Here is a 9,768-nt window from a genome sequence, read left to right as displayed (position 1 = left end):
CCCGGAAAATAGAAAAGTAGCCATATTACTGAATTTACTTGGAGACGAAGGCCTCACAATATTTAACTCTTTCTCCATAGACAGAAAAACAGCCACTCTAAAAGACGTAATAGAAAAATTCGACGCCAAATTCAATCCACTGAAAAACCTAACCGTGGAAAGGTATAACTTCTTTTCTAGACAACAAAATTCCGACGAAGATTTCGAAGAGTATGTCACTGTAATAACTAACCTGAGTAACTATTGCGAATTTGGCACATTAAAAGAGAGTCTCATAAAAGACAAATTTGTCATCGGCATATCAGATAAAAAAGTAAAACAAAGACTACTACAAGAAGACAACTTGACAATCGAAAAATGTCTCAAAATTGCAAAAAGCATGAAATTGTCACAGGAACGATCATCTAAAATAAACAATAATGAAAATCAAACAGTTGATTCAGTTTCAAAATCATACCGTCAGCAGCATCGTCGTAATAGCTCAACTGGAAGAAGCATGTCACAGTCTCGAAGAACGTCAACGTCAAACGGAAACAACCACTACCGTCGTGAAAACAGAAGTCCCAGCAATAACTACCGTCGTGAAAACAGAAGTCCCAGCAACACGCGTTCGAGCACATGCACACGCTGTGGGCAGATACATCGTTTTAGGTGTCCAGCTAAAGGAGTCACTTGCAGGATTTGTAAGCGTAGTAACCACTACGAAAAGTGCTGTTTCTTCAACAAGAATGTCAACATGGTAAGCATCCGCAGGGATAATGATATCTATATCATAGCAAGCATAGATAACCCTTCCTATAAAAGTAAATGGACAATGAACTTAAAAGTAAACAACAAAACTTTGCCATGTAAGATTGACACAGGTGCTGAAATCAATGTTATTTCTAGATTCGTACTTGAAGACTTGGATAAAAATGTACCTATCATTAGTGCTAATCATAAACTTTATTCTTACACAGGTAACAAAATACCCATTGTTGGAGGATGCTACTTAAAATACACATTTTCCAACAATGAAACAGCAACGGTCTATTTTGTGGTAGCAGATATTGTAAGTCGAACCATTATTGGACAACAAACCATTGATGAATTTGGGATAGTCAAAAGGGTATTAAACATTGAAGAACAAAAGGTCAGTCAAAATCCTAAAAAGTCGTGTCTAAAATCTTCAAAGTCAAGGTCAGTACCCAATGTCGTTGATAAATATCCAAATTTATTTGAAGGTCTAGGTTGTCTACCAGTAAAAGCTCATTTGGATGTGGATCCTAGTGTCAAACCTAAGATTAGTGCCACTAGAAGAATACCTTTTGCTTTGCAAACGCGTCTAAAAGAAGAATTAAATAAAATGGAAAAATTAAATGTCATTGAAAAAATTGAAAAGCCCACTGATTGGGTCAACTCTATTGTCGTAGTCGAAAAAGCAAATGGTACCCTTCGTGTATTTTTAGATCCACGTAGCTTGAATGAAGCTATAAAAAGACCTCACTATACGTTTCCTACTTTTAACGATTTGCGATCAAATATAGCTGGTGCAACAGTTTTCAGCAAGTTAGATGCTAGCTCAGGATTCTGGACGATACCTTTAGACGAGGAAAGTAGCGATTTATGCACATTCAATACCCCATTTGGCAGGTACAAATTCCTTCGTTTACCTTTCGGAATTAATTCAAGTTCTGAAATCTTTCACAGAACTATGGTGCAATTATTTGGTGACTTGCCTGGTGTTCAGATATTTATAGATGATTTATTAGTTTTTGGTAAAACGCAAGCTGAGCATGACGAACGATTAGCCAATCTCTTAAAAAGAGCACAGGAAGTGAACATCAAGTTCAATAGGTCAAAATGTAAATTTAATATGTCTGAAGTGTACTATGTGGGTCATATGTTCAACAAAGATGGCATTTCTCCTGATAAGTCAAAAATAAAAGCCATTACCGAAATGCCTAGTCCAACAAATGTCAAGGAATTGCAACGATTCCTAGGAATGGTAAATTACTTAGGTCAATACATTCCAAATTTAGCTGAGGAAACTAGTATTCTTAGAGATTTGGTAAAGAAAGAAAATATTTGGCAATGGTCAGAATCTCATGAAAAACAATTTGGTAAGCTAAAGTCTTTAATTTGTAAAGCACCAGTCCTTACTCATTTTGATTTAAAGAAGCCCATAAGAATGTCAGTTGATGCTTCAAAGTCTGCCGTCGGTGCTGTGATTTTTCATGGGAGAAATCCAATAGCTTATGCGTCTAAGTCCCTTACCAGGTCTCAAGAAAACTATGCACAAATAGAAAAAGAACTTTTTGCCATCTTATTTGGTGCCAAGAAATTCCATCAGTATTTATATGGTAACACTGTTCATGTAGAGACCGATCACCAACCGCTGGTGACCTTATTCAAAAAACCATTAGCCGAGGTTCCTGCTAGACTACAACGCATGATGATTGCCTTACAAGCATATCATTTAGTAGTTTCTTATACTAAAGGGTCAGAAATGTATATCTCTGATACCTTATCTCGAGCTCCTGTACAAGATGAGTCTAATTGTGAATTCAATTTCAATGATTTAGAAAAAGATGTAGAAATTCATGTCAATTTATTAACTTCTCATTTGGCTATTACTAAAGACAAGTTGAATAAAATCCTTGAACACACTAATAAAGATGAATCTTTACAAAAACTGAAACTTTACTTCAAAAATGGATGGCCTAATTCTAAAAAGGAAATTGATCCTATTGTCTCTCCATATTGGAACATCAGAGATGAGATTCATGTTATTAATAACTTAGTTTTTAAAGGTCAAAGTGTTGTCATTCCCATGTCTTTGAGATCTGAAATGCTCTCTATTTTACATGAAGGTCATTTAGGTATTGAGAAAACCAAAGGTCAAGCTAGAGGTACAGTCTACTGGCCCAACATCAATAGCGATATAGAGTCAAAGATAAAACAATGTGAATATTGCCTTATGTTCATGAATAATAAGCCTAAAGATCCAATGATGTCGCATGAACAACCTATATATCCGTGGGAAAAGGTAGCTGCAGATTTGTTTGACTATAAGTCCAAAAAATACTTACTTGTTGTGGATAGTTATTCCAATTACATTGAAGTCGCTCATTTACAGAAAGGCAGTGATAGTAATGCTGTTATTACTAACTTAAAGTCTATCTTTGCTCGCCATGGTGTTCCATTGCAACTTCTTACGGATAATGGTCCACCATTCAACTCTCAAGCTTTCAAAGCTTTTTCAATAAATTGGGAATTTGAACATATTACTTCAAGTCCATACTTGCCAAGGTCTAATGGTCTCGCTGAAGTTAGTGTTAGGATTGTAAAAAATATATTCAAAAAATGTGATGAATCAGGAACAGATCCTTATATTGGTCTACTGCAGTATAGGAATTCCCCAAGAGGAAATCTTAGCTCTCCTGCTCAATTACTTATGTCGCGGCAACTAAGAACAAAACTACCGGCTAAAGCCACTGTTTTAAAGCCCAAAGTAGTAAACTTTAAGGAACATTTGGAACATAAGAAGGTAAATTTAGATAAAACAAGATCTTACTACAATCAACATGCTAGGATGTCTCTCCCTTTGAATGATAATGATTATGTCTATTTCAAGAAAAAACCTACTGATAATAACTGGCATAAAGGTAGAATAGTATCTAAGGCTGATCATCCTCGCTCATATATCATTAAAGATAGTGATAATGTTTTATATAGACGCAATCAGCAACATATTTATCGTCCACAGAACAGTGGATGTGTAACTCGGACTAATATTAGAGATTTTGAAAATAATGATGATAACTATGATTCTTATCCTTTTGAGTCTGATAGTGAGTGTATAAGTATCAATAATACTAAAGATCATGAAAATAATAACCATGATACTTATGCTTTTAATTCTGATCAAAATCAACATTCGTTTTTATGTTCAACACCAAATGCCAATAGTTCCAAAAGCCAACATTCATTTCATTCTTCAACACCTAATTGTGCAACTAACAGTCCCAATATTCCTAGTTGTGCCAATAGTCCCAATATTCCTAATATTCCTATAACTGACACTGTTATACGTAGAGTACCTACTGGTAACTATACTACTAGAACAGGTAGGCAAGTAATTAAACCAAAACGATTAGATTTATAACTTTAATAGGAATTACAACAATACTGGTTTACTCTATAATCCGTACATCTTATAACATTGCTTTGTCGTCCAATATCAATGGTATAATTTACACTTATCACTTTTCCACTGGTGTCATATTTAACTTAACTTGTGTTAACATTTATTCACAGATGTATTTAATTATAAGGATTGTTTCGATAAAAAAATAACTTGTAAAATTTCTGTTTACAGTATGACCAGTCATGTCAAATGTCACCTGTCACGTCAACGTCAATGAGGCGTTTTATTTTTCATTAAAAAGGGGCATGATTCATACTGGCCGTATTGTTTATGGTTTCATAGTTTTTATACGAATGTCTATGTTTTGAATATGTTTAGAATTAGAATTGGATTTGTACTGAAGATGGCTTCCTGAAATAAACAACTGCAATGAATATCCAGGTCTTTCCTTCTTAAATATAAAACACTATAGAGTTCCTGTCATCTGGAAATAAAGGTACCTACCTACCTACGAATCGTATTCAAATCTTCGACCATTTTAAAATTTTACACTACCCTAAGTAGCACTTTACCTGTCTATGTCGAAAATTTAAAGGGCCATAAATGTACTGTATTTAAAACGTTGTACAAGGTGTCCAGAAAGGGTATCGGGTATTTGTTTTAGCGCCATATTCGAAACGGAGCCACGTAAGGGAACGGGGAGGCGTTCGTGGCGTGCGCCATTTAGTGGAGTTTTAGCCACGATGGAACGTACTCGGGGACGCATAGCGCATTTTGCATAGAAGTTTGACGTTTAAAATAACACTTGCACAGTCTGGGCTACCGAAATCGCTGCAGAGGGTATCTTGGTCTCTCTCTATAGGCAAAGGCAGATATGAAAAATCAAGATACAAGTATAAATATTTTATTATTTAATACTGGGTTCACTTACATAACTATTAAGATAAGATACGATAAGATAATTTATTGACCATGTAATATACATTACATTTAGCACGTCATACATTACATTAGATTGAAAAATTATATTAAAATTCTATGTATTAATAATATATATGTCAGACACTTTATGTTATTTAACATATCGTCGTCTAGTGCCTACCCAAGTAACACACAAGCAGGATAATAGAGTAAAATTATCATCTTATTCAAATTAAGATTCCATAAATTTTGTGTATATGCGGTGGAAATTACTAAATTCGGAATAAGAAAATATGTGGGCCTAGTGGGGCCTTTATACCAATAAATACTGAATAAATTTTGCATAGTATCGGTTTTGCATATTAAAGCTGAATAATACTTATTTCTTACACAGTTACTTAGACATTATTCAGCTTAAAGCATTTGTGGTTACTAAAAGCTGCATAATAGCATCATTAGCAGCAATTAGCTGTATATATTCTGTGTTGTATGATTTTAAGCAGACAATATTAAGAAAAATGTGATAGTGGCTACTAAATGCTGAAAAGAAGCGTCGGTGAAGACTTTCAACTGTATAAAAGCGGTTGCAGTTTCTGTTTTAACGCTAGTTTTTGAATAAAGGTGGACGCTATTACTGGAAGCTGTAATAAAATCCACATATTATTTGTTATTCAGTAGCTGCATATATGGGTTAATTATGGCTTTTATTGGCATAACGTCTGAATAATAAATACTAAAACAACACTTATACTTAAGTTATAGCGATTTTAGTACACATATACTATATTTTCTTGCTAAAAGCTGCAAAATGAACGCAATGAGAAGCGCTATTCAAACTACTGCTTAGTATCAACAAGTGCGCAGTGGAGAGGGTTCCGTAGCTTTATACACGGTCAACAGTGCTACTTGAGTCTGATTACTTTGAGCTTGAGCGTGTTTTTATATTATTTTGAACGCATCAAGAATAAATACGCATATTCTTTAATCAACCATTATTTAAAAAATCGAGGTTTAGTTTTCTTAACAATTCTCTTCGATTGGTTATTTTACACAAGATGCATAGTCCTTTTAATTAGAGATGCACCGGATATCCGGTTACTATCCGGCCACTATTTTACTATCCGGTCGGATACCGGATAGTGACCTTCTATTCGGCCGGATACCGGATAGTAACATTGCATGATTTCGGAGTAAACAAATTGGATTTAAGAAACAGACACGGTCATAATCGTACTTGTTTATTATTTTAAAACAATTTAATCATTCCACTGACTTGCACGCGCACTCATTTCGAACCTAGAAATGAGTCCGCGCGAACGTTTACTAGGAAACAGGTCAAACCTGCAGAATGCGCACCGGAAAAACCGAAATGTAGGTATAGTTCCGCCGGCCGAATATCCGGCGACCGGATACCGGATATTCGGCCAGTGTCCAGGCCGGATATCCGGAATCCGGCCAAACAACTATCCGTTGCATCTCTACTTTTAATGACGTAAAACAATTGCTAGTTACCATCGTAAACACTGTTAACTGACCATTTTCATACCTTATTGCAACGAGATAAAGTTTACCAATGGCCATTTAAGGTTGTTGTTAGTTGGCAAACAATGTGTCAAATGCTAGTTATTCATATTGTTGCATTAAAAAGTTGTAGACTGGACTGGGTATGAGAAAAATAAAATAATCACCCTCATAGCGAAATCGATTCTCCTGTCGATTTTGAACAGACTGTTTTTAGTTTTCAAGTGGGTCTACTCATACCCATCCCACACTGTACTCGTACTCATACCTAAACAATACTGCCCATATCAAACTATACTTAATTGTACTCATACCCGTGATACCCGCTACTAATATGAATGAATGAATGATATACCCTCACCTTCGCACCTATACCATATTCATATTCATACCATACTCGTAACCATACCACTCATACTATATACATCTTCGTACTCACGTCGTACATCTTTGCGTTACCTTTACCTACTACATATTTGTCGGAACTGATAACGGAAAAAATAACTGTGTAAACTGCCGTGCCCCCAGATTTATCATATAACTTATATATTATATCGCGTTTATAATATTAGTGGGAAGTAGGATTGAATATTGCCCGTGTTACATACCTATAATGTTTTATCATCAAAGTAGTGAGGATCTATGTGGTTTTTACTATTTGTGTATAGAACCCTAATAGGCTTTAAGATTGAGAAAACAATTACTATTATACTGATGTTATTCAAAACTTGTTGTGTTAAGACCATTATTATCTAACATGTTGCTTAGTAACGCGAATAATGTGAATGCTTATTCAGAAATTAGCACAATAATAGCTGTGGCAGCAGCTTATATTCAGCACAGTCGGACGCCATTACGGTTGCTCACTTTCTAACCTCTACAATTATATAGGAATTGAAAATGAACTGAAAAACCCATTTTATTCATTTTTAATACTAGTTTTATCGTAGCATAACTTGTTAAAGTACATTTTCTATCACTAAAACATCTAAACACAGCAGAAAAATTACAAATTTAAATGTGGAGTAGTAAATTTTCTATATTTACTTTTGAAACGGTGCATTATTTACGCGGCGCTATAAAATTTTAAATAAAATGCATATATATATTAACAGTAAAGTCGCATGCGCAATGAAATTGAAGTTATGTAAACATCAAATAAATATATGGGTGATGTCCTCCTTATTTTGTAAGCTTTCACTGCAGAAACTACACTTTGACACGAGTTCACAAATTAAAATGGAAGACAAATCATTGATTTAACACAAATATCTGAATATATTGTCTGTAAAAATGCACTTTGGAACCAAAAGCTTCATAACGTGTGAATAACTGATTCATTGTGTACAAAGCTGGATAACTTTGGTTTAAAAGCGGTATATAAGCTTTTGACAGCCTCTATACAAGTGTTATTCAGCGATTCAATGTGTGGGCATACACTTATATAGCTATTACATTACTGTTATTCAGAAATAAGCGGCGTGGGCACTGCCCACTTTGCGCCCAAACCTTCTGTATAACGTCTGTATAACGCTTATTCAGCTGTTATACAGCTACCTTATTCAGCATTAAGTACGGCATGCTCTATTATTCAAACAATATTCAGCTACGTTGTGTTACTTGGGTACCCACAACACAAGCCTTATTGAGCTTACCGTGGGACTAGATAGATCTGTGTAAAAGTATGTTTAATATTTATTTATTTACATTGAGAACTAAATGGCTATAGTTACCTACTGTCACGCTTCGTGATTGTTAAGCCATTTAGCCACTCAACCGTCCGGCCCGCGAGACTGTTTTCCTGTCAACCGTCCGGGTTTTTTTAGCGACGCACGCCCCGCGCAGCGCATTCGCAATTTTCTACAAAAATTATAACTACACTGCCATCAAAATTTTTTTAGAGCTAACTATTTAGTTAGGCTACATTGTCGCATCAAGAGAATTAGTAAATAATGCTGAAATATTCCGTTTGATGGCTCTGAAATCAAATCTTTCTTCCACCCCTTTGGATAGTAAGGTTCCCGCGGACGGTTAAGAGCATATTTTTTTCGGATACTATGCTATCGTCGGACGGTCAAGTGGTTAGGGTTCTAGCTAAATTGGACAATACATAGCGTAAGTATTGAACAACCAATTTAGCGAGGACCCTAAATGGCTCAACATCCACATAGCGTAATAACTATGTACCTATTTTATTAAAACAGGTATTAAATAACAAAATAAATAAATCATAAATCTAGCCCTAAATTAGCCTGAAGCATTGTTCCCAGGATTATCCCATAGCGTAATGATATATCATTAAATAAATATCATTGAATATTATTATAATTCTAATTAAATATTTCTCATAATTTGTACTAAACTAAAACTAAAGTGATGAAAACATATCACATTGTATATATTAATTACTCTGGCAAACTCACTTTTTGCGACATTCATTTGTTCTATGGGTTATGGGGTATTTTTAAATATGCCGCCTTTAAATATTTATTGACGGAAATGGGTTGCCAAACTATAATTCCCATACACAGACGTCGCTTGATTACTTAGAACCCTTAGGTATATTTTGAATTCCAAATTGAAAAAAAAACTACTTTAGAAACTTGGGTACGTATTAGGAATTTCGTTATCTGTAGTAGCAAATCTTCGTTACATAAATTCAAACTTCACTTAGTTATACCTATAAATAATAATAATGCCGCAGGGCAGCTTGTGGCGAGCTGTTGGGGAGTAACGACCCCACGGACCCGAGTGCTCCCGAGAGTCGGTCAGGGTCTCCGTCTCCGGCGTGTCTTCGTCGGTCGGAGTGGACCCCAAGGGGACCCGCAGGACTCTCAGCTCTGGCTTGCCTTAATTGGCCGTCCAGAGAGGAGTCGTTAGAGCTATATGCTCCAGGGGTGGAAGTGAAAGATGCATAAGACGCGAGTTGGCACAGTGGCTGGTAACAGCCACTGGGTAGAAAGCGGCGCACACCTCTCGACACCCCTGAGCCGCTCACACCGATGTTGCTCCTGGTCGTCTTCGCGACGGCAGTTTCAGGGGCCCATCTAGTCAGCGGCAAGTCACCACCTGCCTCGATAACATGTTTTAGCATTGTTATGGCAGGTGTCCGGACTTCTCTACAATAGCCCAGTCTCATTGTCCATCCAAACTTCAATCCATAGACCGGTATACTATTCACTTTTTCTACAATAGTC

Source organism: Cydia fagiglandana, chromosome 21, assembly GCF_963556715.1.
Source record: "Cydia fagiglandana chromosome 21, ilCydFagi1.1, whole genome shotgun sequence".
NCBI classification, from domain to species: Eukaryota; Metazoa; Arthropoda; class Insecta; order Lepidoptera; family Tortricidae; genus Cydia; species Cydia fagiglandana.
Note: the sequence above shows the minus strand (reverse complement) of the source record.